Raw genomic sequence first — 17,393 nt, forward strand, 5'->3', positions numbered from 1 at the left:
ACTTTATTCTTGTATGATTCTGGGTATAGAAGTCCAACATCAAGGTGGTAGTGATGTCTTATCTTCTGAGAGAGTACGTTTGTTAAACCTTGAATTTCTAATTTAAATGTATCAATATTTTATTAGACTTAATTAATAATTTGATGGCATATCAAGCTTAATATTAAAGCAACATGTTTATAGTATTTGAATGCCAGTGAGTTAATTATAATTATGAAAATTGGAAAGTTTATCAATTCATTTTGGTTTCAATTTGAAGATGTTCTTTTACCCAGCATATTTATTTTTAAGGAAATAAGTTTGAGTAGAATAGTACATCCTTTGTAAGGGTGTACTATAAAGAGTGTTGTGTTGAGACACAAAATGATTTCTGTTAATAATATATGAAGTCCCTTTTTAATCTTTTTATGATAATGCAGCTATAGAGAAGAGTTGCAGATGTAAAATAAAATAAAATTTATCAAGAAGATATTTTAGTGTTATTCTATAATTGTTCTACTAAATGTACTTTCCCCATTTTAGTATTAAAGTTAAACTGTTGAAGCTATCTATAGGAATTGTACTAGCATTTCTTTTTAACTTTTTCTTTGACTTTGCTTATCTTAAAATGAGAACTTTTGTTGAAAAATGTCCATATGAGTTTAAATTTTACTCAGCCTGAGTTCTAAATTAATTATCCAGACCTAACCAAGGAAACTGCCACTGTAGTTCCAATGAATGAATGTGTTTAAGCAGTTGAAAGTGCTGTGAATTAATTCCTGCCCTTAGAATAGCCTTCACTTAATTTATCTCCACTTTTTCCTAACGTGTGTTTAGGAAGGTAACTAAAATGGGTGGCTGGGCAGCATTTGTTCCTCTTTTATATCTTCTTTCCTTTGTACCTTTTATTTTTAACAACTTCAGAGTTGCTTTTTACTTAGTTTCCACTGAGTTTAGTTTAATACAGTTTTATATGGCTAAGAGAGTAATATGCTATAATTGCATTAATTAAATTACAGGTCTCACTTCTGCTTCACCAGGTCTCGTAATAGTTCCCTTGTCTGTTTTAAGAGCCAGGGCTCTAGAAACCTTTAAAAATATTAATTGGTTATTTTACAAATATATTTCAGTTTGGTTTTGTTTCATGTTTTCTCATGATCAGATTGAAGTTAGACATGATTAGAGAAACTACAGAGTTGATCTCTGTGTGCCCAGAACATCTGGTCACAGATACATAATGCTCATAGCTGGAAATAGCTTTATTTTTATTTGTTAATTGCTCATTCAGGTGATCTGCACACTTACAAACTTTGGAGTCCAGTGGTATTTGGTATGTTTGCAGTATTGTGCACCTATCAAGTACGTTTAGTTCAACACATTTTGATTATTCTCAAAGAAGACCTATGCCGTTAGTTACTTGATGTGCTTCCCCGATCTGTGTCCTGTATGTGTTCATTTACATACTGTGAACATTTCACCTCAGTGCACTGACACAGCAGATGACCGTGCTGGCTAGTTTTGGGTCAGCTTGACACAGGCTAGAGTCATCTGTGAAGAGGAAACCTCATTTGAGAAGAGACCCCACCGCATCTGTCTGTGGGCAACCCTGTGGTGCGTTTTATTGGTACTTGTTGTGGGGAAGCCAGCTGACTGTGTCTGGTGTTGCCCCCTTTGGGCTTGCAGTTCTGGATGGTACAAGAGCACAGGCCGAGTGAGCTGTGAGCAGCAAGCCAGTAAGCAGCCATCTTCCTGGGCCTCTGCTTCAGTTTCTCCCTCCAGGTTTCTGCACTGGGAGTTCCTGCTCTTACTTCCCTCTGCAGTGGATTGTTAACTGGAAGTGTAAGCTGAAGTAAACACAAGTTGCTTTTAGTCTTCGTGTTTTTTTCCCACAGCAGTAGGAATCCTACCCTAAGGCCTTTGTATGTGGTAATTCTAACAAATACTGTCTTGGGGTGCTCTAATTCTTGGGGCTTTCATTTGAATGAAAAAGGCTAATTTTCCTATAGAATGATCAGAGTACAAAAATCAGGGTAAAAATATCCCTTCTACATTTTAAATGTCACCACATTTTAAATCTTTAAATCACCATATGTTTTAAATCTTGAAATATTTATTTTTCCTGGCCTTGATTGTTGAAAGACTACCTTTTTTTTTCATTTAGAATTGTAACAGGATAGAGTACTACAGACCATCAATTTGTTGTGGGGTGGGGTTGAGTGTGTGTGTGTGATCACTTGATGGTGTACTGATTGGTCCTTAATTTTCTGACATACAACAACTTTACTAGTTTTAAAAAAATATCTATAATAAATACTGAAGAAAACTTTTCATATTTGAAAGTTTTTGTTGATTACATACTTGATTCTTGACAAAAATTTTAAAACTTTAGTGATTTATTCTCACATAGCATATAAAATCATGTTGATTTAAAAAATGCTTTATACTTTTCCATCTGGTAGACAGAGAAAGAAAAAATTTTACTACAAACATGTAATAAGATGGCATATGAGAATAGGAAGTCCTATGTGTAAGAATAAGCCAGACTTATAAAAGGTGTTTTAAAAAATACAATTCCTTAATTTTGAGAGAATACAAAATTTGTTTGTAGGCCTTGAGTATGTTCTTACCAAACCAGAGGTCCTCTATTGTTTTAAAAGCACATCTTTGCTGGGCATGGTGATGCACACCTTTAATCCCAGTACTTGGAGGCAGAGGGGGATCCCTGTGAGTTTGAGGCCAGCCTGGTCTACAAAGTGATTTCAAGGACAGCCAGGGTGGTGATAGAGAAAGCCTATCTCAGAAAAAAATGGCAACAAAAGCAAATAAAATCTTGGTCATGTTATTTCTAAAAGACACTTAATAAAAGAGTGAAACCTTGTGGACCAGGAAATCCTCCCTCCCTCAAGTGATGAGGGGCTCTCAAAGGCCGGTCACTCTCCTTGGTTTGTTTTCTTTTGAAACTTTCCCACAGATTCAGTGTCCATGACACCTCTGACACTGTTCAGAGTTTCCATTCCTAGTTTCACAGGCCTAGGCTTTAGGTTTGAAAGGAATGAAGCTGCTCGTCCCTTTCTGACGTTAACACTGAGGACCGAATAATGACGCAGGTGCTCTTGCACCCAATGGTCTGTACAGGAAGGGAATTTTATAGACAGGAACAAATTAATGTACAGTGCCAAACATCAGCACACACACAGGCCAGAAGCTGATGTCAGACATCTTCATTGCTCTCCACCTCTACTTTTGGAGACAGCTCACTAAACCTGGAGTTCATCAATTGTCTAGACTTACTGGCCAACAAGTCCCTGAGATTCTTCTGCCTCCTTCTCCCCAACATTGGATCGTCGGCCTTTTATGTGGGTGATGGGGACCTGAACTCAAATCTAAACACTTAGCTAGCTAAACACATAGCTAGCACATAATCCATTGAGCCATCTCTCAGGCCCCAAACCAGTTTTGATAATGTAGTTTATCTTAAATGCTTTTGGAGGAACCACGACTAGTAGCACATTATCTCTTTCACATCTAATTCCATTTCTAATACATAGACTATGAAAGTTCATTATACTTTCTGTCAATTCAGTTATTCTCCTCTGTGTTCCCTGCTAAGGTGATTCTATAGTTGGTAGTCTAATGGTCTTAAGTGACTTTTGCTTCAGAATTTGTGCTTCAGACTTGTGCTTTGGTAACTGGTTAGCAGTGAGCTCTGTATACAGAACTTAATGTGTATATTCCGAGTTGCTCATTCATAACAAAGCCATATCCTTGTAAGTAGTCCATTTTTTTCTGTTCCTGAAAATGCATTGTGCTTCTTTTCTCTACCAGTATAAATAGTTGAAGTTTTAAGTGCTTTATTTTTAAATTAAAATGCTATGTATTAGACAGCATTTAGCCTTCTTTAGATCAGCTGAATGATAGTGTACATGTTTTACTTTTATGAATAGCAATTTCACAAGAACATTAAAGTTTGAAGAAGTAATATAATTTTTTTTCTGTTTTTCCTTTATAAGGAAAATTTAATGCAGTGATATTGGTAAGAGTAATATTGTCATTTAAAAATTGTTTAACATTGAATTGAGTACTGTAGATTAATCAAATGGAGTTTTCTCATGTAAAGATATTGTACCTGAATTTTTCTTCAGTTCAAAGCTGGGCTTGGGTTATATATATGGAGTTTTATAGAGAATGTGATAATCATAGCTACTGTAGTTGTTACTGTTTTAACACATGTAACTTTAGAATTGTATCAGTAGATAGCAGGCACTAAAGATGATTCCCCTAAAAGAGGAATAAAATTCCTTAAAACCAGGTGTGGGCATGGAGATACTTAGAAATACAAAGCTACTGCATGGAAGCCCTGCCTTGGATGAATGATACTAAATTCAAAGTCACCTCTGCCTCCACCTCTTTCCCACCCTTAGGCAAATCTTAAGGTTTGTTTCTTTCTCTTGTTCTTGTGAATTCGTAGGAGAAAGGCTTTAAAAATCTTATCTACCCATATAACTTATCACTTTGTATTCTAAGCAACTGTTATATATCACCTGGATTTTGTAGGGTTGTTTTAGCTGATCACCAGTTGTACTATATTCCTCCCATAAGTTTGTTCTGTACCTAAGGTCAAAGTGATTCTTTTTTTGTTTTTGTTTTTGTTTTTTAGAGACAGGGTTTCTCTGTATAGTTTTGCGCCTGTCCTGGAACTCACTTTGTAGACCAGGCTGGCCTCGAACTCACAGAGATCCGCCTGCCTCTGCCTCCCAAGTGCTGTGATTAAAGGCGTGTGCCACCACCGCCCAGCCAAAGTGATCCTTTTTAGTGAACAGCATATCAGGCTATTCATAAATTCCACTGCTGTTCTTTGTTGACTGCTTGTATCCTAAAAGCACATGTGACTTTAGGATGGTAGGTTCGTTCAGACCTCAACTGCAGTCAGTCTCTTCTCCTTCCCTTTGAAGTCGTAGAAACTTCACTGCTAGTCTTGCAGGACTGCTAGTCTTGCAGGACTGCTAGTCTTTCAGGACTGCTAGTCTTTCAGAACTGCTAGTCTCTGCCTTTTTGCATTTGGGCTTCCTTTTACTTGGTAACTCTTTCCTAGGATATCCATAGTATAGTGTTTGATAGCCATAATTTTTCTCCCTTCCTTGCTTTCAGGTCTCTTTGTAAATGTCACTTTGTCAGAGAAGTTTTCTTTGAGTGCCGTATATAAAAGTTGCTAATGCAACAGTGTTAAGAAGTGGGACCTTGCCGGGCAGTGGTGGCGCACGCCTTTAATCCCAGCACTCGGGAGGCAGAGCCAGGAGGATCTCTGTGAGTTCAAGGCCTGCCTGGGCTACCAAGTGAGTTCCAGGAAAGGCGCAAAGCTACACAAGAAACACTGTCTCGAAAAACCAAAAAAAAAAAAAAAAAAAAAAAAGAAGTGTGGGACCTTTAAGAAATGACTAGTTGATGAGAGAGTAGTGTTACTGTTGTGAGAAGGGGCTCTGAGAAAAGGCCAAGTTTGACCTCTTCCCTCTCTCCAGCTTTCTCTGACATCATGCGTCTGTCCCTTCCTTTCTCCTTTTACTCTTCTTCATTTCTTCTGCAAGAGACTGAGGCAGAAAGAAGGGAATTACCACTGGTTGGTGCCACGTTCTTAAGATTTTCCAACCTCTGAGAACCATGAACCAGTGGGACCTCTATTGCTCACGGATTGCCTGCTTGATAGTTTGTTAAGCAACAAAAGTTGGAGTAAGGCTGCTGTAACAAAGCCCCCGAACTAGGAGGCTACACACAAAAACCTCATTTTAGAGACTGCAGGTTCAAAGTACTAGCTGAAGACTGGTTTGTGGCAGAATCCTTTTGCTTGCCGTTTGTAGCTTTTGTTGTTTGTGGGTAATTAATTCTTGATTCTCTTGGCTTGTGGATGATATATCATCACATGGCATCTTCTTGTTTCTCTGCCCACAGTTTTCCTTCTTAGTGTCTGTCTGTGTCTAAATTTCTTCCTTTTAAAAGGCATCATTCATGGTGGATTAGGACCCACCCTAATGACCTCATTTTCACTTGATTACTGCTATAAAACTAATTTCTAAATAGGATAACATTCAGTGAGATGGGGTTAGTCTTTTAGCATATCCTCTATTGAGGAATGGCAACATTTTAACACAAAGTTAATAAGATCTGATGGCTTGAATCAGTAAGGACATCAGGAAGATAGGGGAATGAGCAAAGGTAAATCTTGAGCTTCAGGCTTAGCAGACTGTGATGGTCCCGTTAGGTGTGATAGGAGTGGAGTGGAATGGGAAATTTGAGACTAGTGAAGATATTTGGAATTGTATTGATAGTCAGGATCCTAGTCTGCTCAGAATTTAGTTGAGAGATCTATCTGCCTATAGATAATATCTTTAGGTTTTGAAGGAGAGAAACCTAAAAGGACAGCTCAAGTGAGAAGGTTTGTGGAAATAGATGCACCTATCTTTTTTTAGAAAATAAAATGTTTTAAAAGATCTGTCCCTTTTACTCTTGTCAATTCTAGTAACACATCTAGATAGTAGATTTGGTTGCTGAAGTGGTGGTTGTGTGAACAGAAGTAAAGTTACCAGTCCCTGACAGCTGCGAGTCAGCCTCTGGGCATCTTGCTAAATTTTCGAATATAATTATACAGTAGACTTCCTTTAGCAAATTCTGTGTTCCCAGCTATAATTATAACTGCTTTTCTTGCCTGTAGCCTGTTCTTTGTCTTACTACTCTCCTTCCTATCTCCCCCTGCTGGTTAGAATTATTCTCTGGTCATTAGGAGCTGAGAAATTAGGAAGCTATTCCTGTGACTTTCTTTCTTAAACAGAAATCTACCATTGCATATTAATTTTTTTCTTGCCACTCTATAGTGCATTCAAGTAATATAAAACTGTGTTAAAGCACAGACTAAACAGTGTTATATTTTAAAGTGTTATTTTTATAGAATTATGCATATATCAGTCACTTATAAACTTGATATACAAATATACAAATGCCAGAAAATAACCACATCAACTTAACCTTAAGGTTTAATTCATTAGCTAAGATTCTTAAAATAGTACAGTTGTGCTTTAAACCAAGAGTTCATTATTTCAAATATAAATTAAGATTTGTAACAAAAAAATTAAGTCATCATAAACCCTACAGTATTGTAATTATGATACAGTTTGTAGGACTTACCATGAAAATAATTTATAAGATCAGAAATACAAGTGGACTCTCATTTTCTGTTAATTTTTATCAACCTAAGTGTCTACTATGAAAATAAATCACTTGGAAAAAATGACTTCATATCCTTTACAAAAACATTATAACATTGGGATGATAAACTTCAAGAATATATTTCCTTGATATTTAGATATATTGTAAGTCCTTTTAATATTTTTCTTAACAAATAATTAAAATGTATACATTCTGAAAATTGAAATTTAGCCCACAATGGGAATCATCCAGAAGAAACTATAAACTTGTGTTAATAGTATATTGAATATGTATTGTTTACCACTCACTAACATACATTTTGAAGAGATTTTGCTATGTTCCAGACTTGGTACTAATTGCTAGTTTACTAGGGGTTTCATTTGAAAAGCATGGTTAGATGACAAGGTTTTGCTTGAGGTTTAAAATATCCTTGGAAATAAACCAGATTGCCTATTAAAATAATTCTTTAGCCTTAAACATTAATAAATAGGGCTTTTCTGACATAACTGGTTGACATTCTTTGTCCTTAAAATAAGGCAGTTTATTTAGTGAACTAATACAAAATAAAGTTTTGATAAACAGGCCATTTCTTGAAACTCTACTAACCTGAAGTCTTTCAGCATTAGACTGACCAGCGTTCTTATTGTGAAAGAGTAACTGAATAATTTAAGGTTAGATTACATGTTTTCAGGTCCTCATCCGTCAGTATAATATTCTTGAGAAGCAAAAGCTCTGGAATTCACCATCTTCCATTTTGCCCCTTATTCTTGCCAGCATAATTTTCTGTTCTTGTGACAGGGCTTTGGGATTAGATTTGCAGCAACAAAAATACTTGCTATTCCTCTTTTGATTCTGGAAAAAGCTTACACCCTAGCCTCATGTGCTGTGGTACTAGCTCCTATTGCTCAAGACTCTTTATTTGGAAAACCTTAAATATGCATCATGATGCATTACTTGCAACAAACTATTTGACTAGTTATATATAAAATGAAACACTACAGCTGCTGCAGATGTCATTAACAACTTATGGATCCTTCACAAAGGAACTGCTAGATTCTGATTCAGGAAGCTAAGTCATTATAGCCAAAGGTAACACACTTATTGTTTACGAATTTTCTTGGTCCTTATTACTTGATAGTTTTAAAACTAATTTTTCTCAATTATGATTATTAATTGTAAAGTAATTCAAGAAATAAAAGCACCATAAGCCAACCACCACAGTAGTAATTATTTCAGGTAAAATTCTTAAGTTGATTCTGAAAAAAAGGGTTGGTGGTAAAAGGCTTAAGTAGAAAAAAAATTGCTTATTCCAAAGGTATATTCTCAAGCTGCCCACTTTTTATTAAGGAAAAGTGGTAGCTTTGTAGAGAAGCGCTAGACTTTGTGGACAGAGCAAATGGTCAAGGATAGCTTGGTCCATAATATGACTATGATTTAATACACTGAAGCATCACTTTTGTGGATTTCTTCTGCAGGGACCTTTCTTGTCTGATGAGCCCCATTTCTAGAATACAGTGATCACCTTGAGGTAACTGGCTTCTGGGTAAATGAGCAAATGACACTGAAGTAGTATTGTGTGGGCCTGAGGGTAGAGCTCAGTAGTAGATGACTTATATAGTATGTACAAAGCCATGAAATCAATCACCCCCCATCCCCGAGCATAGAGAGTGTTATGAATTGAAGTAGTGGAAAAATGGAATAAAATTTTTAAATATTAAAACATGATTATCCAAATTGATAAAGAGTTTTACAAGATCTTCATATTGTATCCCAATATCTATATACATTAAGTAACTCAGGTCTTTCTCAATAATTCATAATACTTCATTTTAAAGCAATTAAGAACTGTGATACTGTATAATATTATTTGTAAAGAACAGATTTGGGGCTATTTCAAATCATGTCTTTTTGTGTAAAGAAAAAAGTCATTAGTCTGCATTTATAATCAGGACTAGCTTCCTATAAAATAATTTATTTTAACTTTTTATTTATAGATTTTGAAATTTACAATTCTAAATACTGCAATAGTAAGTCATTTGCAGGAAGCAAAAAGCACAATAAACACAAAGTCAGAGCTAAAATAAAACATTGGAGCAAACTGTCAAAGGAAAGATGCTCAGGAAGCAGATGCCAATGATGTTCCATAGATGGCCTTACTCTACAGAGAGAAGGGTAGAGTCAGTGTGTAAGGAAGAGGAAGAGCAGAAAACACTTACTGTGTGGTAGGCAGATTAGAGCATTTAATCCTTCTGACTGACTAATAAATTAGAATCTCATTTTTAGGTGAAGTAGCTGAGGCTCAGTGGGCTTCTAGAGCTCATGCCCTTAACTTCTGTCTTAGTTAGGGTTTCTGTTCCTTTGAGGAGACACCATGACCATGGCAACTCTTACAAAGGAAAAACGTTTAGTTGGGGTGGCCTGCAGTTCTGAGGTTTAGTCCATTATAGTCATTATGCAATGTGGTGGCATGCAGACAGACATGGTGCTGGAGAAGTAGCCAAGTGTCCTACAACTTGACTTGCAGGAAACAGGAAGTGGTATCTTGAGCATACATGAGACCACAAAGCCCACCTCCACAGTGACACACTTCCTCTAATAAGATCCAACTTGTTCCAACAAGGTCACACCTCCTAACTGTGCCACTCCCTTTGGGGCCATTTTCTTTCACACCACCACAACTGCTATTCACACTGATTCTATGAAACTTATATGCTCCACCTATTGATACACACAACACAAGTGGCTTCTATATTTTTGGTGCATGTTCCCTAGGATTTGAAAGACAACGAAGTTCTGAAAATTTAATGAAGCAGTCTTCAACAGTAAGTACAGTGTCTTCCTAGATGGAAAAATACAAGCATTAGATACCTGTGTAAAGGCTTATTCCATATAATAATTTCACTTATATACATCCTACTTTTCATAATTGTCAATGAAATTAAATAGATGAAAAGTTAAGGTAAAGTATAAGTGTGGAATTATGTTCTCTTAAAAACTAATTTCTGTATGTGTGCATGCATGTGTACATGCATGTGTGTGTGTGTGTGCGCGCGCGCGCGCGCGTGCGTGCGTGTGTCTGTGTGTCTGTGTGTTAGTGTGTGTAAACAATGGAGATTGCCATTTCTGCTAGCCTGGCTGTTCAATAAGCTCCAGGTTCTCCCTATGTCCCCTCCCTCCAGCACTGGGGTTACAGTAGGTAGTGCATGCCACCCGATCTGTGGGTGCTAGGAATACAAAATCGGGCCATTACACTTGCAGAAGAAGCACATTGCCAAATGATCCAACTCCCCAACACTGATTCTTAAGGCAGAGATTGATTTTGAATTTTTGTAAATTCCTAGCTTAATATCCTGGCCAATTGTAGCATTCAGTTTCTTTAACAGAGTTTTCCATGATAGTCTAATGGAATTAACATTATTTTAGGTATAGAAATAATGCAACTCCATAGTTTGGTCTTCTATAAAATATTTGATCTCCAAAGTGTTTTCTTTTTACTTGACAAATGGACATTAGATTGTTACTTTAAGGACATGCTTGTGTTTTGTTTGTTTGTTTGTTTGATCCTTTTTTCACTTTTTCCTCTTTTTGACTGGCAGAATCAAATGAACAATAATCTTTGAAAATAGCCTCTGGTATTTTTCTTCTGTAGAAACAATAAAAAAGGTGTAATTTGTTTTATTCTTAGATATTATCTCCTCTCCCCTCTTTTTTAAAAATTCCCCCATCATATAGTATTGTTCTTTGAAGGCCTAAGACCTAATGTCTAAATTGTTAGAGTTCCACTTTTAAGAGGAAACTGATATTTTGCCTGGGAAGTTTAGGCTAGATTTGAGATGCCCTTTTGTAATTTTAAAATACAGTTGGAGCAGTTTTTATTGGCTACCTTAAAACCAAGGAGGTCAGGAGATACCTATTTGTGAAAATGGTAGAGTTTGTTGTTTATTGTCATAGTAAACTCAAGCAGCATAACGTGTTATTTTTCTCTATAGCTATTCAATGTTGCCTTGCTGTTGTTAAGATTAATAAAGTGGGTCTTCTAACTGCTTTCAGTAGGTGTAGAATAGGCTAGAGGAGAGACGCCACATATCATGTTTAGCTCCAAACTCCCTTTATAAACCAGTAAATAGATCATGCAAGACAATGTGTCAAATTTTAAAAACAACCATGGAGGTTTGGTATTACCTTTATAGTCTGAAATAAAAATTGCTTAACCCTATGACTTTGTAGAAGACCCCATGTTGAGTACCCTCTGGTTCTTAAATTTCTGTGATCCCAGTAGTCATTCAGGAAGGTGAAAACTAAAAATGAAAGAAAGAGTTGGGAGAGGGGGTTGGTATATATGACTAAATACTTGTGGTATAGGAAATTCTAGGGGTTTAGTGACCCCCCTCCCCCCCGCAGGGCCCAGAGGTACTGGGAAGTAGTATAGGTACCACCATTTATGCCATGTGGTTGTATTAACTATGATGATGAAGACACATGGTCCTCTCCAAGGTGGAAGTCAAGTTGCATGGTTGTTGCTATCTTAATGACATCATTGTCCTAGTTACATGTCTGTCTCCCTCTTGATGAAATCATTAGCCAAGATGGCAACAAAGCAGCATGGTTACTTCCTGCCTGTGTTAGTGGTTAATGAAATAGGTCTGTTTTAAGACAGTTTAGTTAGTATCATTGAGTAGCTCTATGGTAATTTGTTCAGTTCTTATCGATAGGCACAAGATACAGTGAGGCTAACAGGATGGTTGGGCACAGGGCTTTGTTTAGTTTTTCTTTTTTGACTAAATTCTAGAAGTAAAATTGTTGATTTAAGATTTAGTGAACTTAAAATTTTTGATCTCTAAATTATTCTGAAATAAGATGATTTGGTTTGTCCTTTCTCAGGAGTCCATGAAATGTCCAATTCATCCTAATTAGATAGCTGTGTGTATATATATATATATATATATTTTTTTTTTTTTTTTCCTGGTCTAGGATATCAACTCAGTTTACATTTCTTTAAATGGCTTATCATATTATCCTTTCCAAAGTTTTTTTTGTGTCTGTTCTTTAAATGGTTTTTAGTTCTAATTTTTAAAGAGGCCCTTTTTTATTATTTTTATTTATGTGTGTGTGCACATTAGTTTAGGTGCCCTTAGAAATGAGAGGCGTTAATATCCCCTTGTATTTAGAATTACAGGGGGTGGTGAACGGCTCTATGTGGTACTAGGAATCCACCTGGTACCCTGCAAGAGCAGAACTTGTGATAAACCAGCCTGCTTCTATCTTGGGCTTGAAAGCCCAAACTAGGTTCATTCCTGTTTATTATTAAATCTGTTTCTCAAGGATTGGGCTTTGTCCCACCTATAACCGTAACTACAAATGGTTCTTTACTGCATGTTCCAGGAATGGCAATCATGTCCTTGTTTCAGAAGGTTGTTATGACTAACTTGTTATTTGTATGTTCTGCTTCTGTAACCCTGCCTATTTGCATGCCAATCCCCATTTGAAAACCCCTACTCCTGAGTTATAAAAACGCTTGTCTAACCTGAGTCCAATACTGATCTCTTAAATCCCGCCTCAGGGAGAGACAGCCCTTGTACGTGAATAAAGCTTGCTTTAATTAATTTGGTCATGATTTGGGTTGGTGGCCTTTCTCCTCACATCTGTGGATTAACACATGCTGTTAATGCTCCTGATCTATCTTTCCAGGCCTCAGTTTTGTTCTTAAGCCTAGGGTCTTGTTGTATAGCTCAGACTAGCTTTCAGCTAGCTGTATAGCACCAGCTAGCTTTCAGCTTCCATTCTTTCTGCCTTAGTCTCCCAAGTGGGGAAATTATAAATAGGTGACAACTACCTAGAGGCATCATTTATATTTATTTTTATCTATTTATTTATTTTGCAGTGCTTGTATTTAACCCAGGGTGCCAAAAAATGTTAGATAAGCTCTGTACTACTGAGCTTCGTCTCTAGATGCTTGTCTGCTCCCACAGTCCTGCTGAGTGAGGGTAGACAGTCTTTTTTTATTCATTTGGAAGTGATAGTGTGTAGCAGGTCTTGGAACTTACCTCAAATATTCCTGTATTATCTCTATGTGCTTGGGATAAAAAAAAATCAATATATTAGCAATAGTTGGAATAATTTTTAAATTACCATGGAACAAAAGTGCTAAATGACTACTTTGACCTTGATTGTAGATTTGATTCTTTTTAGGCAGTTACTAGGATTGAAAAATGGCTTCAATAAAGAGTTTCTTTTATTAAGGTACAGTTTTAAATTTTATTCTGGGCATGCTAGGTCAATGGAAACCATGTATAAACTCATAGTTGTCATAGGTATTAGCAGGTGATCTTAAGCCAGACTTCTTGATATAGTCCCTTTTTATATCTGTGTTCCTGCTTTAATTATTTATAATATATACATTTTTTATTTTCTGTATTTTTCCATGCAAATTATCACAAATTCAGTTGTTTAAAACAATACTGGGTTTGAAAACTCCAGTCTCTGGGATGGGTTTAGTATATGTTGTATCACATATAAGTCAGGGGAGCAGAGAATCTATTTCCTGTTCATTTAGTTTGTTAGCTAGATTCAGATCTTTGTGGATATAAGAACAGAGATTCCATTAGCCTGAAAATTTACAATGACTTCCAGTTTCTCTAGGCATTTGAATTTGACACATGGATTCCTTCTTCTGTTTTTATATCCAGCACTAGTATATTGAATTTTGTATGTTTTTTTTTTTTTTCTGATCCATCCATCTTCTGAACACTTTCTCTTGAACTTACCAGATAATACAGAACATCCTTTTTATCTCAGAGTTCAGGGATCTATTTTGTCCTGTAAGGCAATAGACCCTTGGGCTGTAGGAAGTAGAACATGGATGTCTAGGAAGGACAGACATCCATCCTGACTCCCTTTCATTCTCAGAAGTATTCTAGTTGGAGCAATGATTATGTGCTCACCCATTTTCTGAATAACAGTTTAATTATTTAAAATACTTTTTAAATATTAAAATTTATAATATGAACAAACCTTCAAATTCCATTTCCTAACTTCATCTGTTTCAGATCACTGTTGAGTTCTTTCTTTTTCTGGTCTGTCTCCTGCTTCCCTTTGGACCCTTTCATAAAGGACAGGGATAGTTTACCTGTCTAGGATTATAAGTCATGGCATTTTTCCCACTAATTTTTGATAAAGGAGACACATTTTATATTATAATTGCTTAAGTCATTACTCCTTTCCCGTAGAAGCCTACCATTCCATGGTCTTCAGTGGCAATGGGTAAATCTTGTACTTGTTGCAACCAAGCTATACTCTTGCTGTGCTTGCCTCTGTGTTTGCACTTTATATGTGAGGAAGAGGAATTAAGACAGACCCACCAACACTACTTCAGGTGTAGACTTAATTCAAAAGAATAAGTTGGGTATTGCATTTATTTAAGTATCTATTATGCAAACAATTTTACTGATACCAATACCTTTTAATAAAGTGGACATTTGTGTTTCATGTTTAGATATTTTATTAAACTATATTAGTTAAAGAAAACATGTATTTTATATTTAAAGATAAAATTATTTATGTGTACTCTACAACTTAAATTCATGGTTTGGAAAATTTTCCTAAAGTCCAAATATAATTTGTATTCAAATAGATTATTTTGTTCCTTGAACAGCTTAAAAGAAAAGGGCCAAATTATGTTTTAATTTTGTATCTTATTTTAATTAGCTACTTATTTGATACTTGCCAATTATAAGTATACTTTCATCTTTAATAATAAATACAGAAGAGTTTAGATTTAGTAGTCCATACTGTTAAATTAGTACTATATACCTAAAAGTTAATTTCTTCATGTTTGATTTCCAGTGCCAGTATTACATTCTATTTGCTGTCAGTAAAAATGTAGGTGATAGACATCCTGCATGTTTATCATCACTGATTTCACTATATCATACAGTAAAAATACAGTATTATGACATATAGAAAAATCTAACATACATAACCAACAACTTATAATTTTAAAGAAAATATCTGAGTTACTAATTATCCCTAATGTATTTAGCAGAGAGATGTCCCGTTCAGGAGTGCTTGTTCTGATTTAGCACATGTCATAGTGAAGAGCAGACATTATACAGCCTTGGTCTTTCCATTGAAATCCTTCAGTCTTGACATAATCAGATAATTTCCATGAAATTGTCCTTTTTTTCTTCATTATCTCTTTACATTTATGTTTGGTGCTAAGTCTTTTGACTTATAGTTTGGGCTATTACTCTCTGATTGGACCCACGGTAGAGTGCTGTTGGAGGCCTTTCATGAGTTCTGTTCTTTTTTATGAATACAGGGTGAGGCTTCATCCTGTAAATTAGGCTACAATTGGATGTCATAAGTGTTTTGATGTTTTAAGCATTCAGGTGCTCTTGGACTTTTGTTTTTCTCATTGGACTGCTTTATTGAAATTAGGAAATAGCTGAATATAGTATATGGTTTACAATACATAGCAAAACTAAATTTGAGACAATGGTAAGAAGCTACAATATAGGCAAGGAGAAAATAAGAGAAATTAATGCAACTCACATATGAATACACTTTTGTTTAGATAAAATAAAGTTTTTTTGAGACCAGGTCTTTTATAAGGATTTATTTTTTTCTACAGTCTAGAAACAGTATATTTTAAAGGAAAAATATTCAAACTTTTAATTTTTTTTTTCTTTTTTCTCTGTGTAGTTTTGCTGCCTGTCCTGGATCTCGCTCTGTAGACCAAGCTGGCCTTGAACTCACAGAGATCCATCTGGCTCTGCCTCCCAAGTGCTAGGATTAAGGCGTGTGCCACCATTGCCCGGCTAAACTTTTAATTTTATTGAAACAAAACAATAGAACTTATAACCATAAAATTTTATACTTTTCCTCATCCCTTTGGTTTTTTATCTACTAACAACCTCCCCATTGGAAAAAGCAAAAACCATAACTAAGGAAGCAGACAAAGTCATTTAAAAAGTTCCACTTCATTGAGCTAGGTATGGTGGCAAACTGCTGTAATCCCAGTAACAAGAATGTTAGAGATAGGTAGAATATGAGTTCCAAGCTAGTCCAGACTACATAATAAGACTGTTTGACCTCCTTGCCCCTCAGTTAAAGTCCCTTACAAGACCCTGATTTTATTACAGCCTTGGCATTGTGTCCTCCTTCCTGAGTCAATTCTTTTTGAACTGGTTCTGTGTTATATAGTTAGTCATTCCTTATTTTAATTTCTATGGGTGTATTTATAGAACATATTAAATACTGTAGTTCTCTGCTCTTTACTCTTCCCTTCTCACAATTTTAAACTAGTACACCTTCCCAAGATTCTCCTAGTGCTAACATTAATATTTGTATAATATTCTGAAATCTGTACCTCTGTGCTTGTGTTTGCAGTTCCAGTTCTACTCGCTTATTTTCCACTCCCCTCCTATCTAGAAATGATAGTACCATCTTGCCCTTTACACATCTCATCAGCCAAACATCCAGTGGCTTTTCTTCCTTTATTCTTTAGTGTTTTTTTCTGGCATCCAGGAATTCAGTCTCCTCCTTTGTCTCTCATACCTAATTAGTCAGTGTATAGTCTTAGTTTTTGTTTCTGCCACTTCTGTAGTATTCCAGAAAGCCATGTCCACTCCTCCAGAACCTTATTCCAAGACTATTTCATATCTCTTAATTGGTATCATTCTGATGATACCAAATGTTTACTTTATATTGCTGTTAGACTAATCTCTTAAAGCATTGCCTTTATACTACTGCTGTCCTGCCTAGAACCCTCCAGTGGTCCTACTTTGTCAATAGATTGAATTTGGAATCTCAACACTACTCTTTGTGTGTATACTTGGATCTAGGTCCTGTATTTCCTGTTTAAGAGCATCTCTTTTAGCCTATGTATGGTCCATTATAAATACTCATTTTTTTCCTTGTAAATATTTATGCCTTGGATCCATGCATGGTTATTGAGCTAAACAAGATAGTTGAGGATGCTGTTTCCATTGAAATTGATATTCTGCAAAGAAGAAATCAGCATTCTGTAGCTTATTCTGGTTATTTGCTTAGCTAACACTTGAGGACCATGGTATAATATTTTGATGAAAAACTATTGAAAACTGGCTCTCATTATTTCTTCTCTCGTCAGTATAATTATTTTTTAAAAAAGACCATTTATCTGAATAAATTACTCTTAAAGTCATGAAATTTTAAATAGCTGAAGAGATATTGTTTCTAAA

The 17,393-nt window shown here is 35.7% G+C and overlaps 1 protein-coding gene across 17 annotated transcripts in view; it reads left to right on the forward strand.

The window, feature by feature from the left end:
* Positions 1 to 17,393, forward strand: part of Tbc1d5 (TBC1 domain family member 5) — a 451,848-nt gene that overhangs the window by 70,752 nt on the left and 363,703 nt on the right. The gene's annotated exons all lie outside the window — the stretch shown is intronic.

This window comes from Peromyscus leucopus, chromosome 16_21 (genome assembly GCF_004664715.2).
Source record: "Peromyscus leucopus breed LL Stock chromosome 16_21, UCI_PerLeu_2.1, whole genome shotgun sequence".
In the NCBI taxonomy this organism is placed as follows: Eukaryota; Metazoa; Chordata; class Mammalia; order Rodentia; family Cricetidae; genus Peromyscus; species Peromyscus leucopus.